We start from the raw sequence: 8977 nt of genomic DNA, 5'->3' as shown, positions 1-8977 counted from the left end.
AGAAGATGTATATTTCTTTATTACCACTAGGTGTCAGTATAGCTTCTCAAACTTTTAAAATACAATGTTTTAGAGTGCATTGGTAATATACAGGGACCTTGAAAAGTATTAAATTGTTTAAGAGGTTCTTCAGTCTGTTTGAAAAAAAAAAAAAAGTAAAGCCAGCAGCTACAAATACGGTAATGCTGTAGCAGCTGAATTTTAATAAAAGGACACTTACCAGGGATCCAGTTCTGTATTCAACCAGGCTGGTTCTTCACAGGTCTTCGGGTCCCTGGCACTGGCATGTTTACACTGGGAAGCCAGCAATGACTTAAAGATTGATAGCTGGATTCAGGTAGGGCGGTTCACTTTTGAGGCGGCGTAGCGTATCGCATATACGCTACACCTCCGTAAGTCAGAGAGGCAAGTGCTGTATTCACAAAGGACTTGCCTCCTAAGTTACGGCGGCGTAGCGTAAATGGGCTGGCCTAAGCGCGACTAATTCAAATGTGGAACAGGGGGGCGTGTTTTATGTAAATGACTGGTGACCCGACGTGATTGACGTTTTTTACGAACGGCGCATGCGTCGTCCGTGGACATATCCCAGTGTGCATTGCTCCAAAGTACACCGTTTCGACGTGAACGTAAATTACGTCCAGCCCGATTTGTGTATGACTTACGCAAACGACGTAAAAAGATAGGCCTGTTCCGACGTCCATACCTTGCATGGGCTGCGCCACCTAGGGAGCAGCTTTATCTTTACGCCGGCGTATCTCTAACGTAAACGGCGTAACTAATTGCGACGGGCGCATGTCCGATCGTGAATCGGCGTATCTAGTCATTTGCATATTCTATGCCAAACTCAACAGAAGCGCCACCTAGCGGCCAGCGTAAATATGCACCCTTAGATACGACGGCGTAGGAGACTTACGCCGCTCATATCTTATCCTAATTTAAGCGTATCTGGTTTCCAGAATACGCTTAAATTTACGACGGCGTAGATTCAGAGTTACGACGGCGTATCTACTGATACGCCGCCGTAACTCTCGGTGAATCTACCTATGAGGCTTCGCAGCCAGCTGCCCACTGCACGTGCATGAGCCACGCTGCCCTGTGTGAATGGTCCTACAGCCTCCTAGGAGCTCAGGGGTGTCAAACTCAATTTTATTGTGGGCTGCATAAGTAGTATGGTTGCCCTCAAAGGGCCAGTTGTATCTGGGGTGTGTTACAAATAGCGTGCAGAGTTAAGGATTACGCTAAGTACAGAGTGTAACGTTTAGGAGTGTGCTACATACAGAGTGCAGTCCCAGGGGTACCTGATGTGCAGAGTTCAAGAGTGCATTATGTGCAGAGTTCAGGGGTGCGCTATGTACAGAGTGCAGAGTTCAGGGGTGCGCTGTGTGCAGAGTTCAACGGTGCGCTATGTACAGAGTGCAGAGTTCAACAGTGCGCTATGTACAGAGTGCAGAGTTCAACAGTGCGCTATGTACAGAGTGCAAGGTTCAGAAGTGCGTTACATACAGAGTGCAAGGTTCAGGAGTGCGTTACATACAGGGTTCAGGGGTGCGCTGTGTACAGAGTGCAGAGTTCAGGGGTGCGCTATGTACAGAGTGCAGAGTTCAGGGGTTCGCTATGTACAGAGTTCAGGAGGCACTATGTACAGTATGCAGTTCTGGAGTGCCCCATTCAGAGTGCAAAGTTCAACAGTGCGCTATGTACAGAGTGCAACAGTGCGCTATGTACAGAGTGCAGCGTTCAATAGTGCGCTATGTACAGAGTGCAGCGTTCAGTAGTGCGCTATGTACAGAGTGCAGCGTTCAGTAGTGCGCTATGTACAGAGTGCAGAGTTCAACAGTGCGCTATGTACAGAGTGCAAGGTTCATGAGTGCGTTACATACAGAGTGCAAGGTTCATGAGTGCGTTACATACAGAGTGCAAGGTTCAGGAGTGCGTTACAAACAGAGTGAAAAGTTCAGGGGTGTGCTATGTACAGAGTGCAGAATTAAGGGGTGCACATCTCTCTCCTAGTTGGCCTGGCTCTAGTAGCTCCCTGCTGGGAGCAAAGCTGTCCCATGTAAACACAGAAGGCCTCTGTGTTTAGAAGTGACTTCTGGGAGCAGGAGCAAAGGGTGAGAGCTAGAGGTGGCGGAATGAAGTTCCACCACGTTTCGGCTGCAAAACTGGGTGGGAAGGACACATGACAAGGCCTAGTGAGTCGGATTCAGCCAACGGGGCCTTGTGTTTGACATATGGGGCCTAGGTGATTCCAGGGGAAGTGGGAGCGGGTACCTGACAAAAGTTCTAAACGTGAGGAGGGGGGCAGGAGATAAAGCAGAACTTCCCTATTTGAGTAAAGTTCCACTTTAAGTTCAATTTCTAAAACAGATAACTCTGAATCTGGTGTTTAGAACTGAATCTATTAAGAAAAAAAAAAAACGTCTCCCCATACCCAGCACACCTATAAATATACAGTTTATCGCATATCTTTATTCCAAAGTTCAGAAGAAAAAAAAACTGTTTAGTTTACACATATTTAACTGTAGTGAAATTACAGATTCAGGGATGCCTCACACTGAGGGCGTTTTGCAGGCGCTATAGCGTTAAACATGGCGCCTGCTTTATTCACTCCAGTGTGAAAGCCTGAAGGTTTTCACACTGGAGCGGTGCGCTGGCAGGGCGTCAGAAAAAGTCCTGCCAGCAGCTTTTTTGGAGCGCATTAGCACCAGTGAACTCATCGCTGCTAATGCGCTCCTGCCCATTGAAATCAATGGGCAGCGATGCCATACCGCCGGCAATATGCCATTGTAGCGGTGCATTGCAGGCGGTTTTAACCCTTTATCGGCCGCTAGCGGGGGGTTAAAAGCACCCTGCTAGCAGCCAAAATGCGCCACAAATCTGGCGGTAAAATGGCGGGCGTTTTACTGCTATTTTACAGCTGACGCTATGGGCGGAACCAGTGTGAAAGGGGTCTTATTGTGTTCTTTTTCTCCTTAAGCGGTTCTCACGGTACTCCACGTGATATCTAATTGCTTCTAAAGCCTCTTCTTATGTCTCGTACACATGCTCGGAAATTCCGACAAGAAAAGTCCAATGTGAGCTTTTGGTCGGAAATTCTGACCGTGTATGCTCCATCGGACTTTTGTTGCAATTCCCGCTAACAAAAGATTGAGAGCTGGTTCTCTGTTTTTCCGCCGGAAAAAGTTCCTATTTCGACGTGCAAGAAAACACGCATGCTCAGAATCAAGCAGAAGAACCAAACTGCCCTATTGAACTTCATTGATCTTGGCTTGTCGTACGTCTTGTACGTCACCGCGTTCTTGACGTTCGGAATTTCCGACAAGATTTGTGTGACCGTGTTTATGCAACACAAGTTTGAGCCAGCAATGCGTCAGAAAAAATCCACGGTTTTCTTGTAGGAATTTCTGATCGTGTGTACGCGGCATTAGTTTTCCCAAATAACTCCCAATATATCACTTTTGGCATGTACTTATACAGTGGGGAAAATAATTATTTGATCCCCTGCAGATTTTGTAAGTTTGCCCACTTACAAAGAAATGAAGGGTCTATAATTGTTATCATACGTGTATTTGACATGATACAAGGTAAGACGTTTCTTGAAGTTGGTGACCAGGTTGCACACATCTCAGGAGGGATTGTGGTTCACTCTTTACAGATCTTCTATAAATCCTTGAGGTTTCTTGGCTGTCGCTTGGCAACTCAAAGTTTCAGCTCCATCCATACATTTTCTATAGGATTAAGGTCTGGAGACTGGCCAAGGTCTGTGCTACTTCTTGAGCCACTTCTTTGTTGCCTTGGTGGTATGTTTTGGGTCATTCTCATGCTAGAAGACCCATTCATGACCCATCTTCAGTGTTCTGACTGAGGAAAGAAGATTCTCATCCAAGATTTTACAATACATGTCCCCTCAATGTGGCAGTCGGTCCTGTACCTTTAGCAGAGAATCGGCCCCAAAGCATAATGTTTCCACCCCGGTGCTTGACTGTAGAGAACAGGGATAGTGTTCTTAGGGTCATAGTCGGTATTTAATTAGTCAAGTTAATGCCAAAGAGCACAATTTTGGTCTTATCTGACATCGGTACTTTTGATATGGACTAATTAATTGATTTCCTGACAATCTCAGGGCTAACCCATCTCTGCCGTCTGATTCAAATTACTATGGTGAAACAGTGCAATCTACAGCCAAAAAGATTGACATCTCACCTCTCTCAGCTTCAATCCGGGAAGCCCTCCTCACTTTAGTTTTATTAGCCATATGAAATCACAAAGCATACATTGATTGGTTCACATTATACAGATACACCCACTCTACCCTCCTCCCCTGGGTGGCTTGTCCTTGGCATGAAGCTTCTCATTGGTCAGTTCATATAAGGGATGGTTTTCTTCTCACAAGTCCATTCCAGGGAAAGCTGCACACACATCGAGTGTAAAAAAGTTCTCTCAGTAAAGCAGACAAGGGGGAGGGGTAACTTCCTCTTACAACCAAGTCCATACAGAGCAAGGAACGAGAAGGGGGTTTTGGAATAAAAGCCTTCTAGTAATGCAGTGGGGGGGATGGGCCGAACACACATTTGAAAGATGAGAAGCAGAAAGAGAAAATGGAAACTGAACTTTTTCCCTTATCCCTTTTGTATATCCATCCAAGTTGAAATATACTTTAAAAACATATCTGATAAATCTTATCAAGGAAAATAAGCAGTATTGATCATTCTCATACATACATATGCATATATGAAAAGAAATATAAAAAAAAAAAACAATATAGAAACAATATGAAAATATAAAATACATTAAACATTTTAGTGGTTCTAATAACTAAAATTAAACTTCACTCAAAAATAGGCATATTATTATAATCTATCACACTTTCTCCCAATTCTTCTCTGAATCATTTGTTCATTGGCAAACTTCAGATGGGCCTGTACAATGTGCTTTCTTGAGGAGGGCACTGCAGGATTTCAATCCATGGCGGTGTATTGTGTTACCTATGGTTTGTTTGGTGACTGTGGTCCCAACTGCCTTAAGATCATTCACGAGATCCTCCTGCATAGTTCTGGTCTGATCCCTCACTTTTCCCATGATCATCCTCACCCCATGAGGCGAAATATTGCATAGACCGAGGGCGATTGATGGTTAATTCGTATTTCTTCCATTTGCGAGTAATCGCTCAACAGTTGTCTCCTTCTCACCAAGCTTTTTGCTGATGGTCTTGTAGCCCATTCCAGCCTTGTGCAGGTCTACAATCTTGTCCCTGACATCCTTGGACAGCTCTTTAGGAGAACCTTCTTAAAGCGGAGGTTCACCCAAATAACATTTATATCAGACCAACTTCTTTATACTTCTAACATGTACAGTCCGCATTTTTTTTTTTTTAGGCTGTACATACCTTCTAATCTATATTTGCAATCCGGCTTCCGGGTACTTCTCCCCGTGGGAGTAGGCGTTTCTATGCTGAGGAGGAATGTCCTCTGGGAGGTCGCCCAGATGATTGACGTCTTTTCAGAAAGAGTTCCCCCCGCGGATAAGGCCCCGCCCCCCGTATTGCGTAGGCGCGTCACGAGTCACGGCGTTTCCAAAAGAAGCCGAACATGCAGAGCTGCGAGTCGGCTCTATACGGCGCCTGCGCACCGACTAGTAGCCGTGTAGAGCTGACTGCGCAGGCGCCATATAGAGCTTCTTCATGTTCGGCTTCTTTCGGAAACGCTGTGACTCGTGACGCGCCTACGCAATACGGGGGGGCGGGGCCTTATCCGCAGGGGGGGGGAAATTTTTCTGAAAAGACGTCAATCATCTGGGAGCCCTCCCAGATGGCATGCTTCCTCAGCATAGAAACGCCTACTCCCGTGGGGAGAAGTACCCGGAAGCCGGATTGCAAATATAGATTAGAAGGTATGTACAGCCTAAAAAAAATAAAAAATTGCGGAATGTACATGTTAGAAGTATAAAGAAGTTGGTCTGATATAAATGTTATTTGGGTAAACCTCCGCTTTAAAAGTACTAGCTCATTATGTATTACCTCAAATCGAAGACATCGCAGCGGTCCTCGTAGCCACCCCCGAATCTCTCCCAGGACTGACCAGGGTCTCCGACACTGTGATTGGCGGGAGCCGCGATGACATCACTCCCACGCATGCCGGTAACGGCACGTCTAACGGATAATCTGCGGATGACATGCAGACACAGGGGGATATCTCCTAAACCGTGCAGGTTTAGGAAATATACAGGATATCTACAAGTAAGCTTTAATATAGGCTTACCTGTAGCATAAAGTGTGTTGTAAGGGTTTACAACCACTTTAAATTGGCATTCGCGTGCACGAGTGGGAACACGGGGGTTTGTGTGTGTAAACGTGCGGTCTAAGGAGAGAATCACAGATTGGGGGTTATTTACAAAAGGCAAATACACTTTGCACTACAAGTGCAAACTACAAATGCAAAGTGCACTTGAAATTGAACTGAAAGTGCACTTGGAAGTGCAGTCGCTGTAGATCCGAGGAGGACAGGAAAATAAAAAACAGCATTTTAGATGGCACATGATTGGATAATAAAATCAACAGAGCTTCCCCTCAGTTCAGAGCTTCCCCTCAGTTCAGATCTTCCCCTCAGTTCAGATCTTCCCCTCAGTTCAGATCTTCCCCTCAGATCTACAGTGACTGCACCTCCAAGTGCACTTTTGCATTTGTAGTTTGCACTTGTAGTGCAAAGTGGATTTGCCTTTCGTAAATAACCCCCATAGTGTCTTTCTACAAAGTAGAAAACATGATCTGTCATCTCCTATAGTCAGTCCCCATCCCCAACAGTTAGAACACACAATAGGGAACACAGTTAACCCCTTGATTGCCCCCTAGTGTTAACCCCTTCCCTGCCAGTGACCTTTACATAGTAATCAGTGCATATTGGGGGTTATTTACGTGCAAATTGGAAGTGCAGTCACTGTAAATCTGAGGTGGACATGCAAGAAAAATAAAAAACAGCATTTTAGCTTGCACATGATTGGATCATAAAATCAGCAGAGCTTCACCTAATTTCAGAGCTTCCCCTCAGATTTACAGCGACTGCACTTCCAATGGCACTTTAAGTGCAACTTCAAGTGCACTTTGCACTTGTAGTACAAAGTGGATTCGCCTTTCATAAATAACCTCCATTGTGTTTTTTTTTTTTTTTAAGTTGTCGCTCTTTTTTTGTTTATAGCAAACCACAGAGGTGATAAAACCGCAGAGGTGATCAAGTACCACCAAAAAAAAGCTCTATTTGTGGGGAAAAAAGGACGTCAATTTTGTTTGGGTACAACGTTGCACGACCGCGCATTTGTCCGTTAGAGCGACGCAGTACCGTACCGCAAAAAATGGCCCGGTCATTCTGTGCTGAAGTGGTTAAAAACACCCCTATGGGTTTTTCTCTGTAAATTGTTTTCCAACAGCAGTCATTTATCATGCTACTAAAATGTAATCTACTAATAGCCACTAGATGGAGTCAATCCAATTCTTGAATGATCCAGATCAGGGGTCTCCATACTTTTCAAGCAAAGGGCCAGTTTACTGTTTTTGAGACTTCAGGGGGGCCGGATTCTGACCAATGGGGGTAGAAAATGCCCCAGGGCCGAGCATCAGTGAGAATAAACATGGCCCAGTGTTGGTGGGCAGTAGGAGGAGGAATAGTGCTCCATCATTGCTATTAGTGGAAGAAATAGAGCCCCATTGTTGGTGTCATTCGGAGGAATAGTGCCTCATATCGTTGGGAGCAATACTGCCCCAAGGGCCGGATAAAGGCTCGCAAAGGACCACATCCGGCCCTTGGGCCGCAGTTTGGAGACCCCTGATCCAGATCATGAAAATATGGCCTATAGATGCTAATCATAGTTTGCTTTTTAAATGTTCTAGTTAAATGAAATGTGATATTAGATTGGTTTAAAAGTTCATGTTATCTTAATTTCAGGCTTTTTATATTGGTTCCATTGTAATATCCAGTCGCTGAAAGCTATTCTACCAGGCAGAACAGGTACTGTAATACCATTCCAGGATGACATCAGCGCTTGGGTTTCTGCACTCAGTTAGACGTGCTGTGTTTATCGCCCACTACAGGGATAATTTACACCCTTTGACAGGTTTACAATTGTTCTTATCTGTTCCACAAAGTCCTTTCACTGGCAGGGAGAGTATCAGATGCCTGTATTCCCCCTGTAACACCTGGAGACAGCTTAGTTATTGCTCACACGTACACATGTAAGTGTGCAATTTAACAAATACTCTATTAATTCTTTATCACAATTCGAAGGCAGCTGTGCAAACAATGTGTATCACTTTCCCTGGCAGTTTGACACAATTACTTTTAGTTTTGCTCTTTTGTTGTCTGCTTGTTCTCTTGTTACACGGGATAGTGAGAAGAGAGGCCCTGGCGGCCCTAGAAGAAATCATAGGGCTGAAAGTAATAGGAGCTAGGAGTGTCTAATAGCTGTTGGAATGTTGACAGGAGTGTGATCACTCCAGTAAATGAATGGTCATTGATATGCATCAACGAATTGAGTTGAATCATTGGGATGCCCAACAATTGGGACGCCTGAAGTGTTAGGACTTCTATTGGGACGCCTTGAACCATTAGAACAACCATTGGGATGCCTTGAACCATTAGGACAACCATTGGGATGCCTTGAACCATTAGGACAACTATTGGGATGCCTTGAACTATTGGGACACTTTAAACCATTAGGACAACCATTGGGATGCCTTGAACCATTAGGACAACTATTGGGATGCCTTGAACCATTGGGACACCTTAAACCATTAGGACAACCATTGGGATGCCTTGAACTATTGGGACACCTTAAACCATTAGGACAACCATTGGGATGCCTTGAACCATTAGGACAACTATTGGGATGCCTTGAACTATTGGGACACCTTAAACCATTAGGACAACCATTGGGATGCCTTGAACCATTAGGACAACTATTGGGATGCCTTGAACTATTGGGACACCTC

The 8977-nt window shown here is 44.8% G+C and overlaps 1 protein-coding gene across 1 annotated transcript in view; it reads left to right on the top strand.

Annotated features, from left to right (window-relative positions):
* The first annotated feature begins 7977 nt into the window (after positions 1-7977).
* Positions 7978-8977, top strand: part of GRB7 (growth factor receptor bound protein 7) — a 252688-nt gene continuing 251688 nt past the window's right edge. The window contains exon 1 of the mRNA XM_040330150.1: positions 7978-7997. The gene's annotated coding sequence lies outside the window, so the exon portion shown is untranslated. The remainder of the gene's footprint in view (positions 7998-8977) is intronic.

Source organism: Rana temporaria, chromosome 12 (assembly GCF_905171775.1).
Source record: "Rana temporaria chromosome 12, aRanTem1.1, whole genome shotgun sequence".
Taxonomy (NCBI): Eukaryota; Metazoa; Chordata; class Amphibia; order Anura; family Ranidae; genus Rana; species Rana temporaria.
This window is presented reverse-complemented; position numbering and strand designations above follow the sequence as displayed.